The 8,821-nt window shown below is 41.8% G+C and overlaps 1 long non-coding RNA gene across 2 annotated transcripts; it reads left to right on the forward strand.

The window, feature by feature from the left end:
* Positions 1 to 812: 812 nt before the first annotated feature.
* On the forward strand, positions 813 to 7,312 carry LOC123047528 (uncharacterized). 2 transcript variants are annotated; one of them, XR_006423013.1, is made up of 2 exons: positions 813 to 2,797; positions 6,654 to 7,312. It is a non-coding gene; the product is annotated as an uncharacterized lncRNA (long non-coding RNA). The 2 variants fall into 2 exon arrangements; XR_006423012.1 differs by lacking the exon at positions 813 to 2,797 and adding an exon at positions 4,263 to 6,541.
* The last annotated feature ends 1,509 nt before the right edge of the window (positions 7,313 to 8,821 follow it).

The raw sequence follows: 8,821 nt of genomic DNA on the forward strand, positions 1-8,821 counted from the left end.
GACAATTTGGAAGCAGTGAACATGGTGAAAAGTGGAGATACAAATAGATCAAAATATGCCTTTCTTATTAGAGAGATTAAAGATAGTATGTCCGAACGTAGTTCTTGTATTACTCATATCCATCGTAGTTGTAATAATTCTAGTCATGTTTTGGCCAACTTTGGGAGGACTCAAGGCCGAATTGCTGTATGGCTTGGGTCAGGACCAGATGCCGTTTTGGACGCTGTTAAGCGTGACTGTAACCGTGTTTTGATTGAGTAATACAAGAATTATTCCGCAAAAGAAAAAAAGTCGCATGGTAACAAAGAGGCGACTTGGACAGACAAAATCAGCTTAGTTTTGATCTCAAGCATGATGTACAGATGTCATGCAACTAAACAATGTTGAAAAACTTGAATCATCATTATATAAAAGAAAATAAACATTTTTTAGGTGAAAAGAAAATAAACATGTGCGACACGCGTCGGCATGGCTTGCTCCCAGCCCATGAAAATGACCCTCACGGATGGCAGCGAATTTTCTCCAAGGTTTTGAAAATTTCGGTGGCGCAACGTAGCAACCCTAGCAAACCCACTATCCCATCGTGGAACGTGTCAGCAGCTCTCTGTTGGAACGTGTCAGCGGCTCCACCTCATCGTGGCTAACCCACGGACCGGTTCTGCAGGACACCTTATCGTGCGCGTCCCACGATCGCATGCGCGGCATGCTCGGCCTTGAGCCGCTGTAACTCCGATCTCCCCTGTATCTCTCTCTCGTCTAACTGTTTATATACCCATGCGTGCTGAGATTCTCCATTACTCAACTCTCTCTCACCCCCACCGACGCCCTCTTCCCCACCGGCGACCTCCCTCCACTACCGCCGCCGCCCTCCCCTCTCCCCACCGGCGACCTTCCCTCACGTACTCTCCCTTCCCTTGCCCGCAGACCGACAAGGGGGGACATGGCAATCCTGCAGCGGCCGGATCCCAGATCAAGCCCCCCGTGGGGTTCCTGCTGGACCACCTCGCAGCGACCACGGCGGCGGGATCCACACACACGGCGGCGCGAGCGCCCATATGCAGGCGGCTCTTAATCCTAGCCGCTGCAGCGGGTCACCGGAGCAGCGTCTCCCTCACCTCCGTCGGCCGACAGCACCAAGGGGCTCGCGCTCTCCTCCGGGCTTCACTAGCGCCTGCTTCCCTCCCTCCGGCGTCGGCGTCACGTCAGGGCAGGTAACCCCCCAAACCCCCTTCCTTGCGCTCTGTTGGTGACAGTGGCGCCAGTAATTTGCTCCTTGTTTTTTCTTTGCCAAAGCAATATAATAGAACAACAAATGTGCACTAAGATGGCAACATCAATGGCTACACAGTACACACATGTACTTCGAAAAAAAAAAACTTCTACTTGTAAACCGTAGCGGTTAGTAGTTATCAGTGGCAGCAGTTAGAGCTCAGAGATATCAATGGCTACACACAAATTAGTAATCAGTGGCTACACACATGGACTTGGGAAATCTGATTACGAGTGGTGTTGTTGTATATTTTCAAGGAGAGCATTATTCTCTGTCTATCATGATCTACACTATTGCCAGGCCCAGATTCTTGTATTCCTTTTTATGGCGATGTCGATTCCTTTAAGTTAACTATATCTGACGTACAAGTATAAAATTAGGCACATGTACTAGCGAGTTTGACAGCGTTATTTTCTTTCAAATATGTTCATTAATTCATTGCCTCACGATCTCCAGCAGTGCTACTCTGGGGACCATGCAAGGATCATGAACACTACTCTTGCTCTCATTCGTTGTCGATTCGTTCATTCTTTGCCCATACTTGACAAATCTGCTCCATTTTATAGTCTTGCTAGTGCTGATACATTTTACATGTTTTCCAGGTCAGGTTAGGGTAGTACTAGTTTAGTAGTGCATGGTTCATATATGTAGAGAGAGCTAGTATCTTGCAATGCTTAGACGGACTGTATTCATCATTCTCTCCATTGTTATCTTGTAAATACATTAAGGTGATGTACATTTCCTTCCTTGATAAAAACTGAGCTATGTTGCATTGGTGAGATTAAAACATAAGATGAAAATAGCACTCTCCGCATATGATTCCTGTGGCCATGATAGTCCAGTCAAGATTTCCCCTGCGTGAGCCTTAAATGCATAGTGTCATTAAAATGGCTCATTACTGCAAGGAGAATGCTTATCGCAACATTGACCCACTGGGAGGCCAAAATGTGATACGGTTTTTCAAGTACCAGATCCTCCACTCGATGCTAGCACATAATAGGACATAGAGGCACACTGCCAGACAAATATTTAGGAAAAAGGGCATAGAAAGAACCAAAACTTAGAGGCACACTGCCGGACTTCTTGCTACTAGCCATAAAAGCATTACAGGGGACCAAACTGCAATTTTCAATAGGGAGAGATTCAGACAGGGGACCAAACTGGACCGCCCCCCTTGCATGCATACCAGGCTCGGATTGTCGCGACTCGGCACTCAATGTCAAGTCTGCACACTGCCAAGAAAATAGTGCATTGCAAGTATGATTCAATTTCATTATGTTTACGAGTTAGTGTGTTGGTTGCAGGAATCTCTACATGGTTTTTTCTTATCATCTTTTGGGCTTTTCATTTCCATACCAAGCAACTTGTTTGTTGGTAGTTGGTAGCTACTACTTCAGATTGACACCTCAGAGTACTTCAAATAGCTCCGAGCAAGGATTAGTGGAATGAAGATGCTGGATGGTGTGGGGGAGGAGCGGCATGTCAGCGAAGTGGGAGAAGCTGGTGTGCTGGAGGAAACCCTGACAGGTCAGCACAAACTAGAACCAAGCTGTTTTCTCTTGAACCTTTCCCTTTTTAGCCTTAGTTTCCATCTTAATTATCATGTATTAGCGTGGGAAATGAAATTATTGAAAGGAAAGCAACAAGAGAATCTGTCCACAAAATGCAATAACAAATATTATTGTTAATAAAATAAACAATGTATGGTCTTTTGTGGAACTAATGTCGAAGTTAACCGGGACAAAATATACATCCAACAACATACATGGTGAACTTTGTTACAGCCCAGAAAACACCAAATCGACATGCATGAAAGTAAGCAGATTTTGCAGTACAATACAAATTAAGAGGATAAGCTTATTGGAAGCGCTAATCAGGTGCCATGTAGCATGTAGCAGCACATGGAGGTTCACCATTAGCATGTACACATGCCAGGCGATCAGACAGACCAATTGCTGAAGCAACAGAAGCGTGGCTACTTGAAATACCAAATGCCAATCTGTCACTCAAAGAAAACCTAAGTCATGTCCCTAGCAAGATTGACCCAAGCTTCCAAGTAGGTGTACTCCAGACGAGACAACATCGTCACGATTTGCCAGTGGAGGCGCCAATGGCCCTCGGCCACTTCTTCGATGGAAAACCTCCAGGAGAACTTTTGTGACAATATTCATGAAACGAAGAAAGCAAAGAAACAAAGAAAGCAAAGAAGAAGGAGATTGTGGGCCTTGTGGATCTCTCCAACAAAACGAGGGAAAGCAAAGGGAAGAGCAAGAATAAGGCCAAAGAAAAGATGAAGGTGCTTGTAGCCTTCTCTCTCAAGGAAAGCAAATGGGAGAGCTAGAAAATGACCAAAACAAAGGGGAAGAACCTTGTGGGTTGTGTGTCTTTCTCTCCCAAAAAATAAACAAGGAAATGGCCAATACATCATCGGACAGTTGTTTTGAGCTGAGATGACATGGGTTCACCATCGGGTAGTTGGTGCTTGTGTGTCTCTATCACCATCCTACACATCCATGGGAAGCTTGCTCCTTGTTACCATGGGCCTTACCCGGTTGTTGCGAAGGTTTGCCATGTGATGTATAAGCTGAAGCTTCCACCATGTGCACTCTGTCAAAGTGTCTTCCATGAAACATAGTTGAAACCTTTCCGTGGAGTCCACCAACCGAGCTGCAGTTGCTGAAGCCACAAGAGGTCCTCCGGCACAGGGTTATTCATGGAGCACCGATGCTAGTGGTGCAATGAGTAGTTTGTGCGTACTCGGAAGCAACTTGTGAAAACCTCGCAGAGTTTTAAGAAAGTTTCCAGATTTCAAGCTCGGGTATAAGCTATTCACCCCAGAAAGGTTTCCAAACTCCGCGAGCTTGAAATCAACCCCGGTGAATAGATTATCATTGAGCTTAAAATCTGAAAACTTGGCTTAAAACTCTGCGAGGTTTTCCCAAGTTGCTTCTGAATACCCATAGCCAATCCATTGCACCACTAGTATTGGCGCTCCACCAACAACCCTGTGCTGGAGGACCTCTTGTGGCTTCAGCAATGACATCTTGGTTGGTGGAACTCCCACCAAAAGGTTTTAGCTGCGTTACATGGAAAACCCTTTGACGGAGTGCACACGGTGGAAGCTTTAGCTTATACATCATGTGGCTAACCTTCGCAACAATCGGGTAAGACCCATGGTAACTAGGGGCAAGCTTCTTGGTGGATGGTAAAGGATGGTTATAAAGACACACAAGCACCAACTGGCCGATGGCAAATTCAACTCATGTCATCCCCAGCTCAAAACAACTACATGGTGATGTATTGGCCATTCTTGTTTTTTGAGAGAGAAAAACACATGGCCCACAAGGTTCTTCCCCTTTGTTTTGGTCATTTACTTGCTCTCCTATTTGCTTTCCTTGGTATTTTGGGAGAGAAAGCTACAAGCTCCTTGGTCTTTGCTTTGGCCTTATTCTTGCTCTTTCCTTGTTTTTCTTTGGAGAGAAAGCTAAAGGGCCCACAACCTCTTTCCTCTTTGCTTTCTTTGTTTGTTTCCTTTTTTCTTTTCATGAATGTTTTCAAAAAAAGTTCTCTAGTTTTCTTTCACCAGATTAGGCAATCACTGAAAACAAAGACAAACACCCGATTCATGGGTCTCACGTCTTTGTTGTGGAAGAGGTGTTGCTCAACTAAACGTGCCCGGCTACGTGCTTTCTGTCTGCGGCTGGACTTTCCTTACCGGACTGCCACATGAAGTGACCTAGGACTTTGACAAGTAGACCCTGTCCATACACGCCCCCAAGAGGACCGCAAACACCATTTTTAGTGATAGTAAAACTAATTTATACATGGTAGAAGAATCTAAGACAACATTAAAAAAACTTAGCCTAAACGATATCCATGTCTGGTGCAAACCAGCCGGAGACGCGGACACATGCTGGAGGAGCTGGAAGCCTCCGAGCACGACATCGTGTCACTCCTACAGGTAGGGCCAATCGCCGAGGCCGTGAACCGGGTGTTCGTCGCGTTGCCGGAGAACCCGAACGGTCCGCATTGAGCTAAGACACCGCCGCCCGGTGCCACCGTTCGATAAACCGTCGATGACTTGGCTGAATAACACCTCTTCGACAACAAAGAAATGAGACCTGTGATCACAACAGAAATAAAATGGTGAGTGTCAAGAAGAGGGTCGGGACAACAAAATCCAATCAAAATGTAAACCTTAGACAACATGAGGAGCCATCCGACCCTTGTTGGCGTCGTCCATGATCACCAGCTGCAACGCCCCACACAAAGAGACAAGAAAAGAATTTAGGGTTGGTGAGCATCGGGAGCGTGTCCTTTTTATGCATACGCCGGATCCGACCTAATGAAATGTCGGAAAAAGGCACCACAAAATCAGACCCAAATAAGTACCATATGCTTTTCTTTCACCTGATTAGGCAATCAAAACCCCTTTCACAAGACTCAACTTCTCATCAATCTTAAAAAGCATTCACATGTTTAATTAGATGATTTGCATGACTTTTTTCGCTCATTACAACAATGCACATATCCAACTCTCTTTTATTTTCTGTATGGGAGGAAATCATTTCTACTTATTGCAACTGTACTCCTCCGATTCTCCATAAATATACTTGTAAGTTATGTATTGTTTAACAAGTTCAGTAAATCATGGAGGAGCAATAGATATTTACTTGTCTCCATTTTTCATGTCTATGATCATTAAATGAATATTGTTGCTCCTGTAAGACAAGTAGGATTTGAGATTGTAGTGCTTGAGTAAGCATATCCTTCTTGTTTGCAGTTGGCATTCGTTTGTAGCTGGTATGGTTCCATTTTACGCTGAACCACAAATTAGACTACATTACAAACTTTTTTAGTGGAAAATAAATATATATTTTTTCTGAATTATGCAGTGTTTCCATTACTTCCTGTTGAAATCTACTCAATGTGCTGACAAGTGGACTTTTCATTGAACGTATAGTAATGTTTCCCATCTATGCTAAAGTTGTGTTTTTCCAATAATACCTTAGGGCATGAATTTACAAAAATGTTTGAATTGAAAGTTATAAAAAGGAATGTACAAAAAACTTTAAAGACAAACACTATAAGTTTATATGAAGCTACAACTCCTGTCCATATTTTTCTCTTCTGAGATTTGATATGAAGCTTCAGTTCCTATACTAAATACAATTCATTTCTTCTTCTGCTTTTTCGAGACATTATGTGAAGCAACCCATCGCAACTTGCAACATCACCTAATTGATGCCCTTTGTGAACTCAAGTTTGCTAGTGAGTGACTCCATTTAATATTTTGTATCATGCACTAGGTTCATAAACACTGGATGCATGTTGCTCTCCTGTAGATTGGTCTGACTAAACCATTTCCTCTTCGATGTTCCAGGTTTGTTGTCTATAAAAGAAGATCCATGCTTGGAGTTGTAAGAGGTCCTAATTAACATTGTAGGTTCGAGAAGGTATTGCTTATTTACATGAATGTGCTTCCTTTTAAGTAGTGGAAAATAATGCCATGCCGCCAGCTCCTCCACGATAACCATCTATTCAGATTTATCTAATTATGCAAGGAACCAGCTATTTATATCTTCCAATGCACCAAACTAATAGTCTCATGAACTTGATATCAGCTTAAATCATAACAGTATCATGTTTTCGTCAAAGAGCTTTGTGGTGGCATAAATATCAAGTCACGAGGAACATTCAGATGCAAAGCACTCATGTTCCTGAGAGAAACCCAGGTTGTACATTTCTATTCTCTCTTTTTTACTTTTGGAGTTATGTCAAGCACATGCTTTTATTTTGGTGCAGGTAGATTTTACATCTGGATGCCCAGGCTTAAATAATAACAAAGGGCATAGCAGCGCAAGAACACTGATGTATTGGATAGCTTCTGCTTTCGACTTTCCTGTTCATTTCATTAGCACTTTGACTTATTGAGGGAGGTGAAGTGAAGGCAGCTCTGTGTGCCAAAATAAAACACACCTTTGTGTGCAAATAATGTACTGATGAATTTTCAATGTAACTCAAAATGGCCTCGTTTTACAATTCAAGTTGGGCGTATTAATCATTATCTGTAATAAATTAGGTTTCTGAGTTGTGTGGGGGTCCTGCTTTTACCATTCTCTGTAATGAGTAGGTTCCAGTTATGATTTTAAGGCTGTTTGTCTGGTGTGTCAGGTAGAGATACTATATTTCTCATGGCAGCAAATAAAAATATAACTATATTACATTTGTGATATAAATTGTGAACCATGAGCTCCAAATGCACAAGCCAAATAGACAATGCAAAATTCAAATGATAACGTATACTGTTGTGTACTTTCTAAATATTTTCCCATGTTAGTCACTACAACAGGACAATCCCTATAACAACGCCTTTTTCCGTATCTAAAACCCCATATATGCGTTGCTGATGTCTTTACCAACGGTTTGGGATGCGTTGCCTTATCCAGTGTTGCTAGCGCATAATGCAACGCTTATATTGGTGTTGGTAAAAAGGACCGTTGCAGGACTACAACAGATAAAATGGACTCTTACAACACTATTATATGTTGGTGCTTAATGTACAGGAATCAAAATCCCATTGCTTGCAACAAAGAATTTCCATCGCTTCAAGTGTCGGTTCATATATAATAATAATAATAATAATAATAATAATAATAATAATAATAATAATAATAATAATAATAATAATAATAATAATAATGTTATATATTACTAGCAATTAAATTAATGCTCCACATAATTGTGATAATTATATATTTGAAATGAAGGAAAACAAGATAATATACCCAGAGAGGACGAAATCATGTATTAGATAGAACTGTTGGATTACAATAGTACATATTACAGGAGCAACATCATCCAAATGTGATGCATAATCTGACTATTTTCTTGACAACAAAACTTACATTGAAAGCATCCATCAACTTCCCTACAACTTAACTAAAAATCAAGGAGGAACAACATCCAATATACGCCATCCCTACAACTTAACTAAAACTGAAAGCATCCATCATCATCATCATCATGAACCGGAACATCAACATCATCATTGCAGTATACTTTCCACACACCATATGGTCATCCATTTTCTTTTGAATCTACAAACAAGATAACAAAATGAGTTGTTAATACACAAAGATTGCCATGATGCAAGTAGTAATAGAGGCAATATATTAGTTTTTTTTAATGCATTACCGAGAGTATTGCAGTTTTTTCAACTCCGTACCAAATTTTCAGTTTTCACAAGTGCCATATCGACATGCACAGCCCGGAATCCATTTCTAATTTCAGCACCATCAAGTTTAAATTTAGGATCACAACTTACAATTGTACCAAGATCTACGTGCTAGTTATGATTTTTCAGGCTCTTCAAGAATACTTTAGTTCCTGCATGTCAGAGAAAATCAAAGTTACCATTGGCAGAATTATCCTCATCACCCATGACAAGACAGACAAAATAGGGGAACATATGAAATGAATTTGAGCAGTCTTACAGGTAGTTCACTGGCACCCAACCAACTCAGCGAACCACTTTGAGCTCTCTTACTC

This window comes from Triticum aestivum, chromosome 2B, assembly GCF_018294505.1.
Source record: "Triticum aestivum cultivar Chinese Spring chromosome 2B, IWGSC CS RefSeq v2.1, whole genome shotgun sequence".
NCBI classification, from domain to species: domain Eukaryota; kingdom Viridiplantae; phylum Streptophyta; class Magnoliopsida; order Poales; family Poaceae; genus Triticum; species Triticum aestivum.